This window comes from Pongo pygmaeus, chromosome 14 (assembly GCF_028885625.2).
Source record: "Pongo pygmaeus isolate AG05252 chromosome 14, NHGRI_mPonPyg2-v2.0_pri, whole genome shotgun sequence".
NCBI lineage: Eukaryota > Metazoa > Chordata > Mammalia > Primates > Hominidae > Pongo > Pongo pygmaeus.
This window is the reverse complement of record NC_072387.2, coordinates 46586831-46606809: the sequence shown is the minus strand read 5'-3', so window position 1 is coordinate 46606809 and position 19979 is coordinate 46586831. Positions and strand designations below refer to the sequence as shown.

At 37.9% G+C, this 19979-nt stretch overlaps 1 pseudogene; it reads left to right on the top strand.

Annotated features, from left to right (window-relative positions):
• The first annotated feature begins 7514 nt into the window (after nt 1-7514).
• Nucleotides 7515-19979, top strand: part of LOC129011303 (60 kDa heat shock protein, mitochondrial-like) — a 52430-nt pseudogene continuing 39965 nt past the window's right edge.

Below are 19979 nucleotides of genomic sequence, written 5' to 3'. Positions count from 1 at the left end.
TTTTTCTCTAAACTTTAGTTACCTACTTTCAGGATTATTTTAAACTTTTATTTTAGGTTCAAGGGTGCATGAACAGGTTTGTTATCTAGGTAAATAGCATGTCATGAAGGTTTGAGGTATAGATTATTTTGTCACCCAGGTAATAAGCATAGTACCCAATAGGCAGTTCTTCAATCCTCTCCCTCCTCACACTGTCTTCACTCAAGTAGGCCTTGGTGTCTAACATTCTCTTCTTTGTGTCCATGTGTTCTGAATGGTTAGCTTCCGCTTATAAATGAAAACGTGATATTTTGTTCTCTGTTCCTACATTAGTTTGCTTAGGATAATGGTCTCCTGCAGCACATACATGTTTCTGAAAAGGACGTGATTTCATTCTTTTTTATAACTGCATACTATTCTATGCTGTATATTTATCACTTTTTCTTTATCCAGTGCACTATTAATGGTCATCTAGGTTCATTCCATGTCTTTGCTATTGTGATTAGTGCTGCAGTGAACATATGCATAAATGTGTCTTCATGGTGGATGATTTATATTCCTTTCAGTATATACCCAATAATGGAATTGTTGGATCAACTGGTCATTCTGTGTTAAGTTCTTTGAGAGATCTCTGAACTGCTTTCTGCAATGGCTAAACTAATTTATGTTCCCAGCAGCAGTGTGTAAGTGCTCCCTTTTCTCCACAACCTTAGCTGCAACTGTTATTTTTTGACTTTTTAATAATAGTCCTTCTGACAGGGGTGAGATGGTATCTCGCTGTGGTTTTGATTTGCATTTCTGTAATGATTAGTGACGTTAAGAATTTTTTATATGCTTGTTGGTCACATGTATGTCTTCTTTTGAATAGTGTCTTTGCCCACTCTTTAATGGGGTTGTTTTTTGCTTGTTAATTTGTTTATTATTGATTCTAGATATTATACCTTTTTTGAATGCATAGTTTGCAATTTTTCACCATTCTATAGGTTGTGTGTTTACTCTATGTATTTTTCTATCCCTGCATTGCTATAAAGAACTACCTGAGACTGAGTAATTTATAAAGAAAAGAGGTTTAATTGACTTATGGTGCTGCAGGCTGTACAGGAAACATGGCTGGGGAGGTCTCAGGAAACTTACAATCATGGTGGAAAGTGAAGAGAAAGAAGGCACGTCTTACATGACAGAAGCAGGAAGAAGAGAGTGAAGGGGTAAGTGCCACACACTTTTAAACTACCAGATCTCATAAGAACTCACTGTCATGAGAACAGCAAGGGGGATGTTTGCCCCTATGATCCAATAACCTCCCACCAGGCACCTCCTCCAACACTGAGAAAACTATAATTTGACATGAAAATTGGGTGGGGACACAGAGTCAAACCATATCATTCTGTTGATAGTTTCTTTTGCCATGCTGAGACTCTTTAATTAGGTCTCATGTGTCCGTTTTTTGTTGTTGTTTTTACAATTGCTTTTTGTATCTTTGTCATGAAATCTTTGCTAGGGCCTATGCCCAGAATGGTATTTCCTAGATTATCTTCCAGCATTTTAATAGTCTTATGTTTTACATTTAAGTCTTCAATCCATCTTGAATTGATTTTTGTATATGGTGTAAGGAAGGGATCCAGTTTCAATCTTCTGCATGTGGCTAGTCAGTTATCCCACACCATTTATCGCATAGGGACTCCATTCCCCATTGCTTGTTTTTGTCAACTTTGTCAAAGGTAATCTAAATGGTTGTAGGCATGTGGCATTATTTCTGAGCTCTCTATTCTGTTCCATTGATTTACATTTCTGTTTTTGTACCAAACTCATGCTGTTTGGTTACTGTAGCCTTGTAGTATAGTTTAAAGTTGGATAACAGGATGCTTCCAGCATTTTTCTTTTTGCTTACTATTGCTTTTGCTATTTGGGATCTTTTTTGGTTCTATATGAATTTTAAAATAGTTTTTTTTCTAGTTCTGTGAAAAATGTCATTAGTAGTTTGATAGGAAAAGCATTGAGTCTGTAAATTGCTTTGGACATTATGGCCATTTTAACAATATTGATTCTTCTTATCCATAAGCATGGGGTGATTTTCCATTTGTTTGCATAATCTCTGATTTATTTGAGCAGTGTTTTGTAATTCTCATTGTAAACACATTTCACCTCCCTGGTTAGCTATATTCCTGGGTATTTTATTCTTTTTATGGCCATTGTGAATGCGATTGTGTTCTTGATTTGGCTCTCAGCTTGGATATTGTTGCTATATAGGAATGCTACTTTTTGTACACTAATTTTGAATCCTGAAACTGCTGAAACTGTTTATCAAATCAAGGAGGTTTTGGGTAGGGACTATTTGGTTTTCTAGGTATAGAATCATATCGTCTGCAAAAGGGGATTATTTGACTTTCTATTATCCCATTTGGATGCCTTTTTTTCTTTTCTTTTGGCCAATTATTCTGCTTAGGACTTCCAGTGGTATGTTTAATAAAAATAATAAGAGAGGGCATTCTTGTCTTGTTTTAGTTTTCAAGGGGAATGCTTCCAGCTTTTGCCCATTCAGGATGATGTTGGCTGTGAATTTTCATAAATGGCTCTTATTATTTGAGTATGTGCCTTTGATGTTTACTTTGTTGAGAGTTTTTAACATGAAGGGATATTGAATTTTATCAAAAGCCCTTTCTGCATCTATTGAGATGATCATGTGATTTTTGTTTCTAGTTTTTTTTATATAATGAATTACATTGATTGATTTGCCTATATTGAACCAACCTTGCCTCCCAAGAATAAAGCTTAAGAGATTGTGGTCATTTAGCTTTTCAGTGTGCTGCTGGATTCAGTTTGCTAATATTTTGTTGAGGATTTTTACATCTTTGTTCATCAAGAATATTGGCTTGTAGTTTTCTTTATTTGTTGTTTGTCTGCCAAGTTTTGGTATCAGAAGGATGCTGGGCTCATAGAAGGATTTAGAGAGGAATTCTTCCTCCTCAATGTTTTGGAATATTCACAGTAGGGATTATACCAGGTCTTCTTAATATGTCTGGTAGAATTCAGCTGTGAATCCATCTGGTCCTGGGATTTTTCTGGTTGGTAGGCTTTTTATTACTGATTAAATTTCAGAACTCATTATTGGTCTGTTCAGGGTTTCAATTTCTTCTTGGTACAATCTTGGGAGGTTGTATGTTTTCAGGAATTTATCAGTTTCTTCTAGGTTTTCTATCTGGTATGCATTTAGGTGTTCGTAGTAGTTTCTAGGGGCTTTTTGTATTTTTGTAGGGTTAGTGGTAGTGTTCCCTTTGTCATTTCTGATTTTGTTTATTTGGATCTTCCCCTTTTTTCTTTATTATTCTGACTAGGGGTCTATCTATCTAATCTATTCCTTCAAAGGATCAATTCTTATATTTGTTGAACTTTTTTACAGTTTTCTGCTTCTCAATATCCTTCCATTCAGCTCTGATTTTTGTTAATCCTTGTCTTCTACTAGCTGTGAGGTTGATTGCTCTTATTTCTCTAGTTCTTCTAAGTGTGCTGTGAGATTAATTGGAGGACTTTCTAACTTTTTGATGTGGCATTTATCAAGTATAAACACCCCTCTTAACACTGCTTTTACTGTGTCTCAGAGACTCTTGTATGTTGTATCTTTATTCTTCTTAATTTCAAAAAATTTCTTGATTTCTGCTTTGACTTTATTGTTTATCCAAAGGTCATTCAAAAGCAGGGCTTTTAAAAATTTCCATGTAATTTTATGGTTTTGAGGGTTTTTAAAGTAATAATTTCTATTTTTATTGTGCTGTGGTTTGAGAGTGTGATTTGTATGATTTTTTGTTTGTTTGTTTATTTCCTGAGGATTGTTTTATGGCTAATTGTGTTTTCTCTTTTGCAGTGTGTGCTCTGTGCAGATGAGTAGAATATATATTCTGGTGTTGTTTGGTGGAGAGTTCTACAGATGTGTATTGGGTCCATTTGGTCAATGTTGAGTTTGAATCCTGGATATTTTTGTGAGTTTTCTGCCTCAGTGATCTGTGTAATACTGTCATTGGGGTGTTGAAGTCAACCACTATTATTGTCCAGTTATCTTAAGTCTCTTCATAGGTCTCTAAGAACTTGCTTTATGAATCTGGATTCTCCTGTGTTGGATGCATATATATTTACAATAGTAACATCTTTTTGTTGTATTGAACCCTTTACTATTATGTAATGTCTTCCTTTGTCTTTCTTGATCATTGTTGGTTTAAAGTCTGTTTTGACTGAAATTAGACTGTCAACTCCTGCTATTTTCTGTTTTCCATTGGCTTGGTAGATTTTTCTTCATCCCTTTAAGCCTATGGATCCATGTGAGATATGTCTGTTGAAGACAGCATACAGTTGGATCATGCTTCTTTTTTTTTTTTTTTTTTTTTTTTAGGCTGAAGCGCAGTGACATGATCTCAGCTCACTGCAACCTCTGCCTCCTGGGTTCTTCAAGTGATCCTCCCGCCTCAGCCTCCCTAGTACTTGGGACTATAGATGAGTACCACCATGTCCACGGCTAATTTTTGTATTTTAATGGAGATGGGGTTTCACTCTGTTGGCCAGACTGGTCTCGAATTCTTGATTCACCTGTGTCGGCTTCCCAAAGTGCTGAGATTACAGGCATGAGCCACCTGCCTGGCCAGGGTCTTGCTCTTTATCCAACTTGCCACTCTGTGACTTTTCACTGGGGCACTTAGCCCCTTCACTTTCAAGGTTAATATTGGTATTTGCTGATTTGATCCTGTCATTGTGCTGTTAGCTGGTTATTATGCAGTTTTATTTGTGTGGTTGCTTTACAGCGTCAATGGTCTACGTTTTTAGTATGCCTTAGCAGTGGTCAGTAACAGTCTTTCTTTTCTATATTTGGCACTTGCTTCAGGATATCTTATAGAGCATGTCTGGTGGTAATGAATTCCCTTAGCATTTTCTTGTCTGAATAGGATCTTATTTCTCCTTTGCTAATGAAACTAAGTTTGTCTAGATATGAGATTCTTGGTTGAAATTTATTTTCCTTAAGAGTGCTGAATACACACTCCTAATCTCTGGCTTGTAGGATTTCTGCTGAATGATCTGCTGTTAGCCTAATGAGGTTTCCTTTGTAGGTGATCTGCCTCTTCTCTGTAGCTTCCTTTAACATTTTTTTCTTTTGTTTTGACCTTGAAGAATCTGATGACCATGTGGCTTGTGGATGGTCTTCTTACATAGAATCTCACAGGGATTTTCTGCATTTCCTGAATTTGAATGTTGTCCTCCGTAGCAATGTTGGGGAAGTCTTCATAGATGATATCCTGAAATATGTTTTCCAAGTTGCTTGCTTTCTCCTCCTCTCTTTCAAGGATGCCAGTGAGTCATAGATTTGGTCTCTACATAATCCCATATTTCTCAGAGGTTTTGTTCATTCTTTTTTATTCTTATTTTTGTTTGACTGAGTTCAGAGATGTTGCCTTTGAGCTCTGAGATTCTTTCTTCAGCTTGGTCTATTCTGCTGTTAATACTTGTAATTATATTAAGGAATTCTTTAGTGTGTTTTTTAGCTCTATCAGATCAGTTTGGTTCTTTCTTATAATGGCCATTTTGTCTTTCAACTCCTGTATTGTTTTATTGTAATTGTTAGATTCCTTGGATTGGGTTTTGACTTTCTCCTGAATCTTGATGACCTTCATTCCTATCCATATTTTGAATTCTCTGTCATTTCCACCCTTTCAGCCTGGTTAAGAATCCTTCCTTGGGAACTAGTACAGTTATTTGGAGGAAAGAAAACACTGTAGTTTAGTTGTCAGAGTTCTTGCACCAGTTCTTTCTCATCTGTGTGGGCTGATGCTCCTTTAACTGTGGTGTAATTGAGTGCAGACTCCTTTTCTGAATGTTTTTTGAGGGCCGAGGCTTTGTGCAGGGTCTTTGTTGTTGAAATCTTGTCCTTGTTTTCACAGAGGAGGGTATATTAGCAAGTATTTTTGGAGTTGGAGTTTGGGCTATGATCCAGTAGATGGCACTGAAGTGTAGTGGCCAGTAGGTGGGCTCTTGCTCCACCACGTGGCTCCTCTATATTTCCTCATGATTGCAGCCGTGCTCCCACTCAGTGCTCTGAAAGTGTGGGCTCCCTTTCCCACTCCAGTGCTGGGTAAAGGTCTGGCCTTGGCACTCCTGGGCTGCACACTGCTGCTAGGGGCGAGCTAAGGCTTTATTTTCCCTCCCGAGCTTGAAGGCGACAGGGGAAGGGACCTTGGCAGTTGCTGTGGCAGAGGGCCTTTCACTTGCCTCTTGGGGCTCCACCCTAGAGAAATGCAGAGCCATTACTAATTGGAGAGATGGGCTTGGGATTGGGGCAGCTGCATTGTGAACCCATGCCTGGAGGCCCCGCCTGGTGATGAGCAAGGGTGGCAGGGGTCTCGCAGAGGAGACAGACTGGCCTCCTCTCCTTAGGGCAGCTACCACTTCCTGGACATGTGGGTTAAGCACTCAAGGTCTCTGCCCCTTCCCCAGTCCAAGGGCAGCAAGGCAGTACCGCTGCAGTGGCAGTGGGAGAGGTGCTTTCAGTTGTTCCCGGGAGCCCTACCTCAGAGAAACGCAAGCCATTGCTACTGAGAATGTTCAGCCAGTGGGTGGGGTGGCTACACTGCTAGCCCAAGCTGGAGGCTTCACTTGGTGAAAAGTAGGAGGTCAAGGGCTCACCAGGAGGAACATCTGGGCTCCTCTCCATATCATGACTGTGTTGTGCTAGGAGTGTGAGTGAAGACCTCAGGCTGTTTGTTCTTTCCCCAGTCTGAGTGCAGTAAGGGCAGAACTGCTGCAATGACAGTGGCAGAGGGGATGTCAATTGCTTCTGGGAGCCCCACCTCAGGAAAATATAGAGCCAATAGCAGTGGGAATTCTCACCTGGGGGTAGGACAACTGCTCTGCCATCCCCAACTAGGGGCCTTGCCTGGTGAACAGTGGTGAGTGGGGGCTTACAGGGAAGTGAGACTGGGCTCTTCTCCATATGGTGGCGGTGGTGTGCTGGAAGGGCCAATGTAAGGACCAAGTCCTTTGTTCTTTCCCCCAGCCTGAAGGCAGTAAGGGCCATACTACTGCAGCTGCAATAGCAGAAGGCGTATGGATTGTCTTTTGGATTTTTCTCCTCAGAGAAACACAGAGCTATCAATGACAAAGTGTTCATGTGGGGGCAGGGTGGTTGTGCTGGGGGCCAAGGTCAAGAGGTGCTGCCCAGTGAGGAGTAGCAGGGGTGAAGACCCATGTGGAAAACAGTCCGGCTGCTTTTCTGCAAGTCTGTACACTGTGCTGGGGGTCTGTGTTAGTCCCCAGTCACTGTGCTCACTCCCAAGCCTGAGGGCAACAAGAGCAAGGGCTGTGGAGCAGCAAAAATAGCAGTCTGCCCATCCCCTCCAGGAGTCCCATGCCAGGGAAGTACAGAGCTGTTCCTCGAGAGCCCAGGTGGGTCTCTTGTGACCATGCTAGGATCCCAGGCCAGTCCGGCAACAAGCAGTGTAGAAGAGCCCCACAGTCCACCCACTGCTTAGCCCCATGGATTCTGTTCCTATTCTGAGGGCATGCAAGGGAGCCTGTCCTCACCCATTGCCACAGCTGCAGCCATTGGTACCAGGGTGCCTGGGGATCAAAAGCTCCGAGGATTTCATGTGTGCCTGAGCGGCAGCTCTGCCCACACTCCATGCAGCTGTCTGTGTCAGTCCAGAGGCCCTGGTGGGGCACGGGTGTCATGGGGGATCTTCTGGGCCCAGGGTTGCAAAGGTCTATGGCAGAAGTGTGGCTCCCTGGGGACTCTCACCTACTAACCATGGTAAGGGCCATCTCCTGACTCTGTGCCACTTCTGGGTGAATGATTGTCCTGTCTCATTCTTCTGTTTTCTGTGTGTTGAGGTGTTTCCTTGATGAATCCCAATGTGTCCACCTGGATGGTCCACTCACCACTCTTTCTTCTCTTTGTGAGAGCAGCACACACCAGTTGCTCCTAGTCAGTCATCTTAGAAGGAGCTCATCTTTATTTATTTTTTTATATGCCTACAGTGGAAGATGTGGAAGATACATTAAAGATTATCTGAATTGCACTATATTCCCTCAAAGATTGTTAATTATTCTCTGGCAAGCAAGTCTTTGAATTCAGGCACATCTTTTATTTATTTATGTATTTATTTTTTTTAGATGAGGTCCTGTTCTGTCACCCAGGCTGGGGTGCAGTGGTGTGATCATGGCTCACTGCAGTCTTGACCTCCCAGGCTCAATGGTCCTTTTGCCTCTCAGCCTCCTGAGTAACTGGGGCTACAGGCTCACACACCACCCCGCTAAGTACTGTATATTTTACAGAGATGAGGTTTTGCCATGTTGCCCACCCTGGTCTTGAACTCCTGGACGGAAATGATCTGCCCAGCTCAGCCTCCCAAAGTGCTGGGATTGCAGGCGTGAGCCACTGCATCCAGCCAGGTGCATCTTAATTTTTTCAAGGGTTAGTTTCAGGCTTTTTAAAGGTACATTATTTCAGCTTTCCCCTTACACCTAGAAGAGACAAGACCCTTACTCCTAGGAACTAGGTCTTACCCTTACAATGTGTTTCTACTGGAATCTCTAGCTAAATCTCACTATTCATCAAATTGTCTCCACTATAGCTGGAACCAGTGTCATCTTCTATCTATCTTCCTAATACTGTGCGGCCTCTGTGATTTCTTCTGTGATCTCCAGTTTCTAGCTGCTATTCTATGCTTGGCCTTCTAGAATCTCTTCTTATGTATACAAATCTCAGTAGTTGGCCAAAAACCCAAAAAAAATTTTGGGGACACTTTACGGCTCCTTCTTTGTGGAATCCTGCCTCTTGATTCAACCACGTCAACCCCGTTAAGCTCTAATCTCTGTTTCCCATGCCTAGTGAAATTGACATTCATCTTGGGTTCTATGTAGCAGCTTAGTAATTGGTAAATGCTCTTGGGGGAAAGCTGGAATATGTGTGATCTTAACTTTCTATGTTTCCTTCTTTCAAAGACCATAATCCACATTGGTTGCCTTCCAATGCCTGCAGTCATTGTGTATATTTTAGCTGTTATATCATTAAGGAAAATCTTATATTCAAGCCATTTACTTTAACTGACACTATTTAAAATCTTAATCTTGTATGGTTTGAAAAAATATGGTATTTGCATGTTCTCACTCATAAGTGGGAGTTGAACAACGAGAACACACGGACACAGGGAGGGGAACATCAGACACCAGAACCTGTCGGGGGGTCAGGGACTAGGGGAGGGATAGCATTAGGAGAAATACCTAATGTAGATGACAGGTTGATGGGTGCAGCAAACCGTCATGGCATGTGTATACATATGTAACAAACCTGCACGTTCTGCACATGTATCCCAGAACCTACTTAAAGTATATAATAATAAATATGTGTATATACATATATACATATATATATATTTTCCTAGAAAAAAATGGTGTTCAAGGGAAATGGATAAATACAAAAAATAAAAAAGCATACAATATATAATGCTAACAAAACATTCTTTGGCATATGACTTGGGCTTTTAGTATATTCAATCCAATCTCCAGTTATTTTTATATCTTGAGAATTATATGAGAGATTAAAATTCAGAACTACGACTCTAAGGTCATATAAATCTTTAATAAAATTAAATAATATCTAGTAGATTATACTTATTAAACTATACATGCATCTCACTGATACTGTATTAGAGAAAGTCTTTAAAGTAAAATATATTTTTAAAAATTAACCATCTTTGTATTAGGATACTGAGAACATGAATCACTGTCTTTTTCTCCTCTAAGGCATGCATCCATCGACCCAGGATTTTTACTCTTGTGACTCAGTACTATCAGACATTACCCTACAACACTCTGATGAAGAAATATAAAATGTTTCTATTTTGAAGTGAGAAAAGGAAACTCAAAGGAGCTACTTTGTTTGTTTGTGTATAATATCATATCTAGTTAGTAATGAATAAAATACTAAAACATATATGTTTTTAAATATTCATTATAACACTCTTTTTAATAGGCAAACTGCTTATATTTCACAGATGTTTTGTGTCTGTGTTTGTGGTGTGTGTGTGTGAAAGAGACATAGAGAGAGACAGAGACACACAAAACACACAGAGACATTAAGGTGGGGAATACAAGGCTTTATAATTAACCAGCTAACTTGAGAAAATTATCTAAGCAAAGATCCCCAAAGATTACTATTAAACTAGGTTTTATAGGAGACGTTCTTTTGAATCTCTGGCCCCCAATCTAAGCAGGAGTTCCAGAATGCTGCTTCAGAAATCTTCCATAAGAAGAAGAAGAAGAAAGACTGCAGTTGTGAGGGACTGAGGCTTGTTTTTAATAAATGGAGTTAGTTATCTTCTCAATTATGAACTAGTTTTTTTTTCATTTTTTCTTTGCTGTATTGCAAACTTTGTATTTTATCCTAATGACAAGAATATCTTGAATAAGATATTTTTTGACCCATTTTTTTTTTCTCCTGGAGGCATAAATGAGCTAGAAAATTATCTAAACTCAGGCTTCAGACCGATAATTCAAAACCTAAATTTCCTAACCCTTAATTTTAAATTGGGACTTTTCAGCATGTAGATTATTGGATATGAACTATATCAATGTGCTTAAGGTGGAGATAGTGATAGGGCAAATTTAAATTTGTCTAAAGCTTGATTTACAAACAAACAAAAATATACTTTTGGATTGAATTTAAAGATTCCGTTAAAATATTCATGTCTTCTCTCCCTTTTCCACCACCTGAAATTATAGATTCTCTTTATAGCAGCAGAGTACATGAGGCAGTACAAAACATGTCAGTCTGTGTATGCATAATCATATGCACATTTATTTTTTCCATTCTATGTTGGTGAGTTGAAACAATCCTGCTGCTATATCTCCTGGAGAAGACTGCTGTATTTTTTGGTGGGGGCTTACAAAATGAAGAGATTTCAATGTTCAAAAATTGGCTCTGCAGCTGTGGCATGCCACCTTTTATAAACAAGGAAAAAAAGAGCCGCTTTTTATTTTTCTGGAAGGAAAATGCCACCTGTCATAGAGTTCTGCAGCCCCAGTTCATATTTTAACAAATAATTTTCATTTAGTTTTCCTTTTCCTAATGAAAGGTCTAAAGTTATTAAAAATGTAAGTAGTGCAGTAGGAAATAAAAGGAAGGTTAATTGTAAGAAACTGAAAAAGGATATTTTAAGAAAAATACAAAGCCTCCAAGAAATATGGGACTATGTGAAAAGACCAAATCTACGTCTGATTGGTGTACCTGAAAGTGACGGGGAGAATGGAACCAAGTTGGAAAACACTCTGCAGGATATTATCCAGGAGAACTTCCCCGATCTAGCAAGGCAGGCCAACATTCAAATTCAGGAAATACAGAGAATGCCACAAAGATACTCCTCGAGAAGAGCAACTCCAAGACACATGATTGTCAGATTCACCAAAGTTACAAATGAAGGAAAAAATGTTAAGGACAGCCAGAGAGAAAGGTTGGGTTACCCACAAAGGGAAGCCCATCAGACTAACAGCTGATCTCTCAGCAGAAACTCTACAAGCCAGAAGAGAGTGGGGGCCAATATTCAACATTCTTAAAGAAAAGAATTTCCAACCCAGAATTTCATATCCAGCCAAACTAAGCTTCATAAGTGAAGGAGAAATAAAATCCTTTACAGACAAGCAAATGCTGAGAGATTTTGTCACCACCAGGCCTGCCCTAAAAGAGCTCCTGAAGGAAGCACTAAACATGGCAAGGAACAACTGGTACCAGCCACTGCAAAAACATGCCAAACTGTAAAGACCGTCAAGGCTAGGAAGAAACTGCATCAACTAACGAGCAAAATAACCAGCTAACATCATAATGACAGGATCAAATTCACACATAACAATATTAACCTTAAATGTAAATGGGCTAAATGCTCCAATTAAAAGACACAGACTGACAAATTGGATAAAGAGTCAAGACCCATCAGTGTGCTGTATTCAGGAAACCCATCCCATGTGCAGAGACACACATAGGCTCAAAATAAAGGGATGGAGGAAGATCTACCAAGCAAATGGAAAACAAAAAAAGGCAGGGGTTGCCATCCTAGTCTCTGATAAAACAGACTTTAAACCAACAAAGATCAAAAGAGACAAAGAAGGCCATTACATAATGGTAAAGGGATCAATTCAACAAGAAGAGCTAACTATCCTAAATATATATGCACCCAATACAGAAGCAACCAGATTCATAAAGCAAGTCCTTAGAGACCTACAAAGAGACTTAGACTCCCACATAATAATAATGGGAGACTTTAACACCCCACTGTCAACACTAGACAGATCAACGAGACAGAAAGTTTAAAAGGATATACAGGAATTGAACTCAGCTCTGCACCAAGCAGACCTAATAGACATCTACAGAACTCTCCACCCCAAATCAACAGAATATACATTCTTTTCAGCACCACACCACACCTATTCCAAAATTGACCACATAGTTGGAAGTAAAGCACTCCTCAGCAAATGTAAAAGAACAGAAATTATGACAAACTGTCTCTCAGACCAGGGTGCAATCAAACTAGAACTCAGGATTAAGAAACTCACTCAAAACCGCTCAACTACATGGAAACTGAACAACCTGCTCCTGAATGACTACTGGGTACATAACGAAATGAAGGCAGAAATAAAGATGTTCTTTGAAACCACTGACAGCAAAGTCACAACATACCAGAATCTCTGGGACACATTCAAAGCAGTGTGTAGAGGGAAATTTATAGCACTATATGCCCACAAGAGAAAGCAGGAAAGATCCAAAATTGACACCCTAACATCACAATTAAAAGAACTAGAAAAGCAAGAGCAAACACATTCAAAAGCTAGCAGAAGGCAAGAAATAACTAGATCAGAGCAGAACTGAAGGAATTAGAGACACAAAAAACCCTTCAAAAAATCAATGAATCCAGGAGCTGGTTTTTTGAAAAGATCAACAAAATTGATAGACTGCTAGCAAGACTAATAAAGAAGAAAAGAGAGAAGAATCAAATAGACGCAATAAAAAATGATAAAGGTGATATCACCACCGATCCCACAGAAATACAAACTACCACCAGAGAATACTATAAACATGTCTATGCAAATAAACTAGAAAATCTAGAAGAAATGGATAAATTCCTCAGCACATACACCCTCCCATGACTAAACCAGGAAGAAGTTGAATCTCTGAATAGACCAATAACAGGAGCTGAAATTGAGGCAATAATTAATAGCCTACCAACCAAAAAAAGTCCAGAACCAGATGGATTCACAGCTGAATTCTACCAGAGGTACAAGGAGGAGCTGGTACCATTCCTTCTGAAACTATTCCAATCAACAGAAAAAGAGGGAATCCTCCCTAACTCATTTTATGAGGCCAGCATCATCCTGATACCAAAGCCTGGCAGAGACACAACAAAAAAAGTGAATTTTAGACCAGTATCCCTGATGAACATTGATGCAAAAATCCTCAATAAAATACTGGCAAACTGAATCCAGCAGCACATCAAAAAGCTTATCCACCATGATCAAGTGGGCTTCATCCCTGGGATGCAAGGCTGGTTCAACATATGCAAATCAATAAACGTAATCCAGCATATAAACAGAACCAAAGAGAAAAACCACATGATTTTCTCAATGGATGCAGAAAAGGCCTTTGACAAAATTCAACAATCCTTCATGCTAAAAACTCTCAATAAATTAGGAAGTGATGGGACGTATCTCAAAATAATAAGAGCTATCTATGACAAACCCACAGCCAATATCATACTGAATGGGCAAAAACTGGAAGCATTCCCTTTGAAAACTGGCACAAGACAGGGATGCCCTCTCTCACCACTCCTATTCAACATAGTGTTGGAAGTTCTGGCCAGGGAAATCAGGCAGGAGAAGGAAATAAAGGGTATTCAATTAGGAAAAGAGGAAGTCAAATTGTCCCTGTTTGCAGATGACATGATTATATATCTAGAAAACCCCATTGTCTCAGCCCAAAATCTCCTTAAGCATATAGGCAACTTCAGCAAAGTCTCAGGATAAAAAATCAATGTGCAAAAATCACAAGCATTCTTATACACTAATAACAGACAAACAGCCAAATCATGAGTGAACTCCCATTCACAATTGCTTCAAAGAGAATAAAATACCTAGGAATCCAACTTACAAGGGACGTGAAGGACCTCTTCAAGGAGAACTACAAACCACTGCTCAATGAAATAAAAGAGGATACAAACAAATGGAAGAACATTCCATGCTCATGGGTAGGAAGAATCAATATCGTGAAAATGGCCATACTGCCCAAGGTAATCTATAGATTCAATGCCATCCCCATCAAGCTACCAATGACTTTCTTCACAGAATTGGAAAAAACTACTTTAAAGTTCATATGGAACCAAAATAGTCCACATTGCCAAGTCAATCCTAAGCCAAAAGAACAAAGCTGGAGGCATCATGCTACCTGACTTCAAACTATACTACAAGGCTACAGTAACCAAAACAGCATGGTACTGGTACCAAAACAGAGATATAGATCAATGGAACAGAACAGAGCCCTCAGAAATAATGCCGCATATCTACAACCATCTTATCTTTGACAAACCTGAGAAAAACAAGCAATGGGGAAATGATTCCCTATTTAATAAATGGTGCTGGGAAAACTGGCTAGCCATATGTAGAAAGCTGAAACTGGATCCCTTCCTTACACCTTATACAAAAATTAATTCCAGATAGATTAAAGGCTTACATGTTAGACCTAAAACCATAAAAACCCTAGAAAAAAACCTAGGCAATACCATTCAAGACATAGGCATGGGCAAGGACTTCATGTCTAAAACACCAAAAGCAATGGCAACAAAAGCCAAAAGTGACAAATAGAATCTAATTAAACTAAAGAGCTTCTGCACAGCAAAAGAAACGACCATCAGAGTGAACAGGCAACCTACAAAATGGGAGAAAATTTTTGCAACCTACTCATCTGACAAAGGGCTAATATCCACAATCTACAATGAACTCCAACAAATTTACAAGAAAAAAACAAACAACACCATCAACAAGTGGGCAAAGGATATGAACAGACACTTCTCAAAAGAAGACATTTATGCAGCCAACAGATATATGAAAAAATGCTCACCATCACTGGCCATGAGAGAAATGCAAATCAAAACCACAATGAGATACCATCTCACACCAGTTAGAATGGCGATCATTAAAAAGTTAGGAAATAACAGGTGCTGGAGAGGATGTGGAGAAACAGGAACACTTTTACACTGTTGGTGGGACTGTAAACTAGTTCAACCCTTGTGGAAGTCAGTGTGGCAATTCCTCAGGGATCTAGAACTAGAAATACCATTTGACCCAGCCATCCCATTACTGGGTATATACCCAAAGGATTATAAATCATGCTGCTATAAAGACACATGCACACGTATGTTTATTGCGGCACTATTCACAATAGCAAAGACTTGGAACCAAGCCAAATGTCCAACAATGATAGACTGGATTAAGAAAATGTGGCATATATACACCATGGAATACTATGCAGCCATAAAAAATGATGAGTTCATGTCCTTTGTAGGGACATGGATGAAGCTGGAAACCATCATTCTCAGCAAACTGTCGCAAGGACAAAAAACCAAACACCGCATGTTCTCACTCATAGGTGGGAATTGAACGATGAGAACACATGGACACAGGAAGGGGAACATCACACACCGGGGCCTGTTGTGGGGTGGGGGGAGGGGAGAGGGATAGCATTAGGAGATATACCTAATGTTAAATGATGAGTTAATGAGTGCAGCACACCAACATGGCATATGTATACATATGTAACAAACCTGCACGTTGTGCACATGTACCCTAAAACTTAAAGTATAATAAAAAAAAAGAAAAGTATTTACATTGAATAATCAAAATTTTACAGGCAGGATGAATATTGAAATTTGTCTAATTTTCTCATTTTACACATAATGAAGCTGAGGTTTTTATCAGTTCAACATTACACAGCTAAGTAGTGATAAAAATCAAAGCTAAGACTCATTTCTACTAACCTAATTGACATTTTTCTTTACTTTAAATATCAAATCAGTATAAAAGGGTCATGTCCATCAATCCCTTTCATTTTAATAAATGAAATTACTTTCTCTTACCTATAAAATACCTTTGAACATTTTGCTATATTAATCAATTATATTGTTTTATTATGATAGATTTCAGTTACTTGTCTGTAATAAACTGAGCATTTCACAAATATATTTATACAAATATATTAGAAACTGTAAAAAGACAGAGTCATGTTTGCCTTTTATTTTAATCTATTATATAACCAATATGTGCCAAAGTAACCAGGACACAGAACATGCACATTAAATATATGTTAAATATAAATGTATTTAATAATTAAATATATCCTAAATTCTGGTGAAAACTTAACTAAAACATGCAAACTGACTTACAAGGGCTTATGCTTCATTGAGGGAGACAAAACAATTAAAAATTAATATCACACAAAATTTTATAAAACTCATTTATAAAGAGACCAATTTATGTGAAAGTTGCAATAATACTGAGTTGAAGAAGGAGATTTTCAGAATATCTACCTGTAAGCATCATTTAATGTTCTTATGAGTGAACTATTATTTAATAGTTCCAGTTACACTTGATTGCATAACACATTTTACATTTTTTTAGTTCTTTCAAAACTAATGTAAGTGTTATCTGAAGTTATGACTAATTGTTAAAAATGTTTCAAGGGAGTATATAAAGTTTTTGCAATATGGCATAGTTTTGATTCACATGAAATTGATGAATAATCGATGAATAAATACACATATCCAAGTGGCTTATGAGGACTGACACAGAGAAATTCTGTTAATGTACTAAAGTTGATCATATGCGGTGGACAACTGGAAAGGAGGAGTTAGAGTGATTTCGGCTTAGATTCTGGCAACTGTAGATGTTAACATGCGGATCAGATTTGAATGAGGTATCTATGTTGGCTTCACATTAATTCTTAAATAATAGATCTATCACCAAAAGGATATGAAATGCCCATTATTTAAATCTGGTCATATGCCACATTCTCTATGATATATCACACTTCTTGAAGTGATCTTAGTAACCATCAAGTTTACTCTACTAATTGTCCATCTGCATAGACTGAAGGAGAGAGGTGAAGGAATTTGCCAAAGGTAAATATAAAGTCAATACAAATAGTGAGCAGCAAGGCCAGGATAAAAACACAAATCTACTCTATCTCAGATGAATATTGCTGTTTCTAAGTCATGCTGTCTAACTTCGAGATACTGGATTGACTCAGAAACATAATGATTCAAATTAAGTTGAATAGCACTGATAGTGAAGATAAGTTCCTTGGATGATTGGTAGTACTACACGTGTGTGTGTGTGTGTGTGTGTGTGTATATATATGTACATATATGTATACTACATATACTATTACTACTACATGTACTATATATTGGTAGTACTATATATGTGTGTGTGTGTAGTACTATCAATCATCCATGGAGCTTCATATATATATATAAAGTTCTATGTGTGTGTGAACTATATATATATACACATACACATACATATATATAAAGTGCGTGTGTCTAATAAAGTTCTGTGTGTCTGTGAACTATATATATTACACACACACTTTATATATAAAGTATCTGTGTGTGTAATATATATATAGTATATATATACTATGTATAGTGTGTATATATATATATATAAAGTATCTGTGTGTGTGTGTGTAATATATACGCACATACTTTTTCTTCCCCATCTCTGATTTGAGTGTGTGTGTATATTATTTGAGTATACATATAGTGTGCATATACACACACACAGTTTATTGAGATATAATCCACATACCATACAGTTCATATATTTAAATGGTACTATTCAGTAGTTTTTAGTATCTACAACGTTTATTGTTTTATTTATTTACTTTTTTGAGATGGAGTCTCACTCTGTCACCCAGGCTGGAGTGCAGTGGCATGATCTTGGCTCACTGCAGCCTCTGCCTCCTGGGTTCAAGCAATTCTCCTGCCTCAACCTCTCAAGTAGCTGGGAATACAGGCATGTGCAGCCACACCTGGCTAATTTTTTTTTTTTTTTTTTTTTTTTAGTAGATACAGGGGTTTCACCATGTTGCCCAGGCTGGTCTTGAACTCCTGAGCTCAGGAGACCTGCACACCTTGGCCTCCCAAAGTGCTAGGATTGCAGGCGCGAGTATATTCTCAGAGGTGTACAAACAAAATCAAAATCAATTTTAGCACATTTCACCACCCGAAAAATAAACGTTCTACCCATTAGCAGTGACTCCCCATTTAACACTCAACATCAGCCCCAGCCCTAGGCAAGAGCAAATCTACTTCCTATCTTACATTTTTGCTTTCTGGATATTTCATATGAGTAGAATCTTACAATATGTGCTCTTTTGTGACTGGCTTCTTTCACTTAGCATAATGTTTTCAAGCTTCATCTATCTTGTAACATGCATGAGTACTTAATTTCCTTTTATTGAATAATATTCCATTGTATAGATTGACCACATTTTTAATCAGTTGTTCAGTTGATAAATATCTGAATTGTTTCCACTTTTTGACTATTATAAGTAATGCTGTTATGAATATTTATACCAAGTTTTTGTGAGAACTTGTGTTTCTATTCATATTGAGAATAGATATTTAGAAATGGAATGACTGATACATAAGGTAACTGTATTTTTAATTTTTGCAGAATTGCCAAACTTTTCCAAAGTGATTGAATCACTTTATATTCCCACCGGCAGTAGATGAGAGTTCCAATTTTGTACATCATCTCCAACACATTTATTAGTTGTCCTTTTGATTATAGCCTTTCTAGTATGCCCAAAGTGGTATCTCACTGTGGTTTTGATTTATGTTACTCTGATGACTACTATTGTGGAGCACTTTTTTATTGGCTTTCTGACTATTTGTATATCTCATTGAGGAAATATTTATTCAGATCTTTTGCCTATTTTAACATTTGATTATATATCTACTTTTTTATTGAGTTGTAAGTTGCTTATATATTCTAGATACAAATCCCTTATCGGATATAGGATTTGCAAATATTCTCTCACATTCTCCTGTGTTTTTCACTTTTGGGATGGTATCCTTTGGAGCACAAGATGACACCTACTTTTACAAGTTGCATTTTATACACGATCTGTGTATGAATATAAGATGCTAAGGGAGTGAAATAGACTGCATTTCTCCTGTAGAATTGAGAGGTGAGAACTAAGAATTTCATGGTATTCAGGTCAGAACACAAAAGTTAATAGTCGTTCATCACACAACATGGATGTAATAACCTCCAAAATTAATATAGTATAATCTATTATGGCTAAAGTGTGGAATGATATTTCAAACCTGAAAATGTATATGTTTATGATTAATATATGATACAGTAAATATGTGTGTATGTATATATGCATACATACATACACACACACAAACATATGAGTTGACCGTAGACCCACCTAGTATTAATTGAGAATTAGCTGACACAAAGAGACAAATGACTAAAAAGACACAGTAAGAAGCCTTATATGTCTCTGCTAGAGATACTCTCACTAGGTGTTTTTGTCGAGACCAACACAATTTTATGAAGTCAAGAAAGCTGTTTACTAAAAATTAAAGTGGATTTATTTGCTTGTTTTCTAGGTTTAAGTAACACCTTTTCTTTCCTAGCTCTGATTTATTTGAGTGCAAAGACTTCAGTATTCAAGTTGAAGGAGTGGAAATAAACCAGGAAAGAATAAGGAGCAAGAACGCCTTGATTTCTTATCCTTTTAAGGTGTCTTTATTCTCTTAGCTTTATTATTATTAGAGGCATGTGGATCTAAAATTACCTAACAATGTAGTTAGGTTCCAGCTAATTGTCAGATGGTACTACCTTGAATTAATTGCTTCTAATATTGATTGATATTCAGCTTAGAGAAAGAAATATGTAAAGAAGTATAT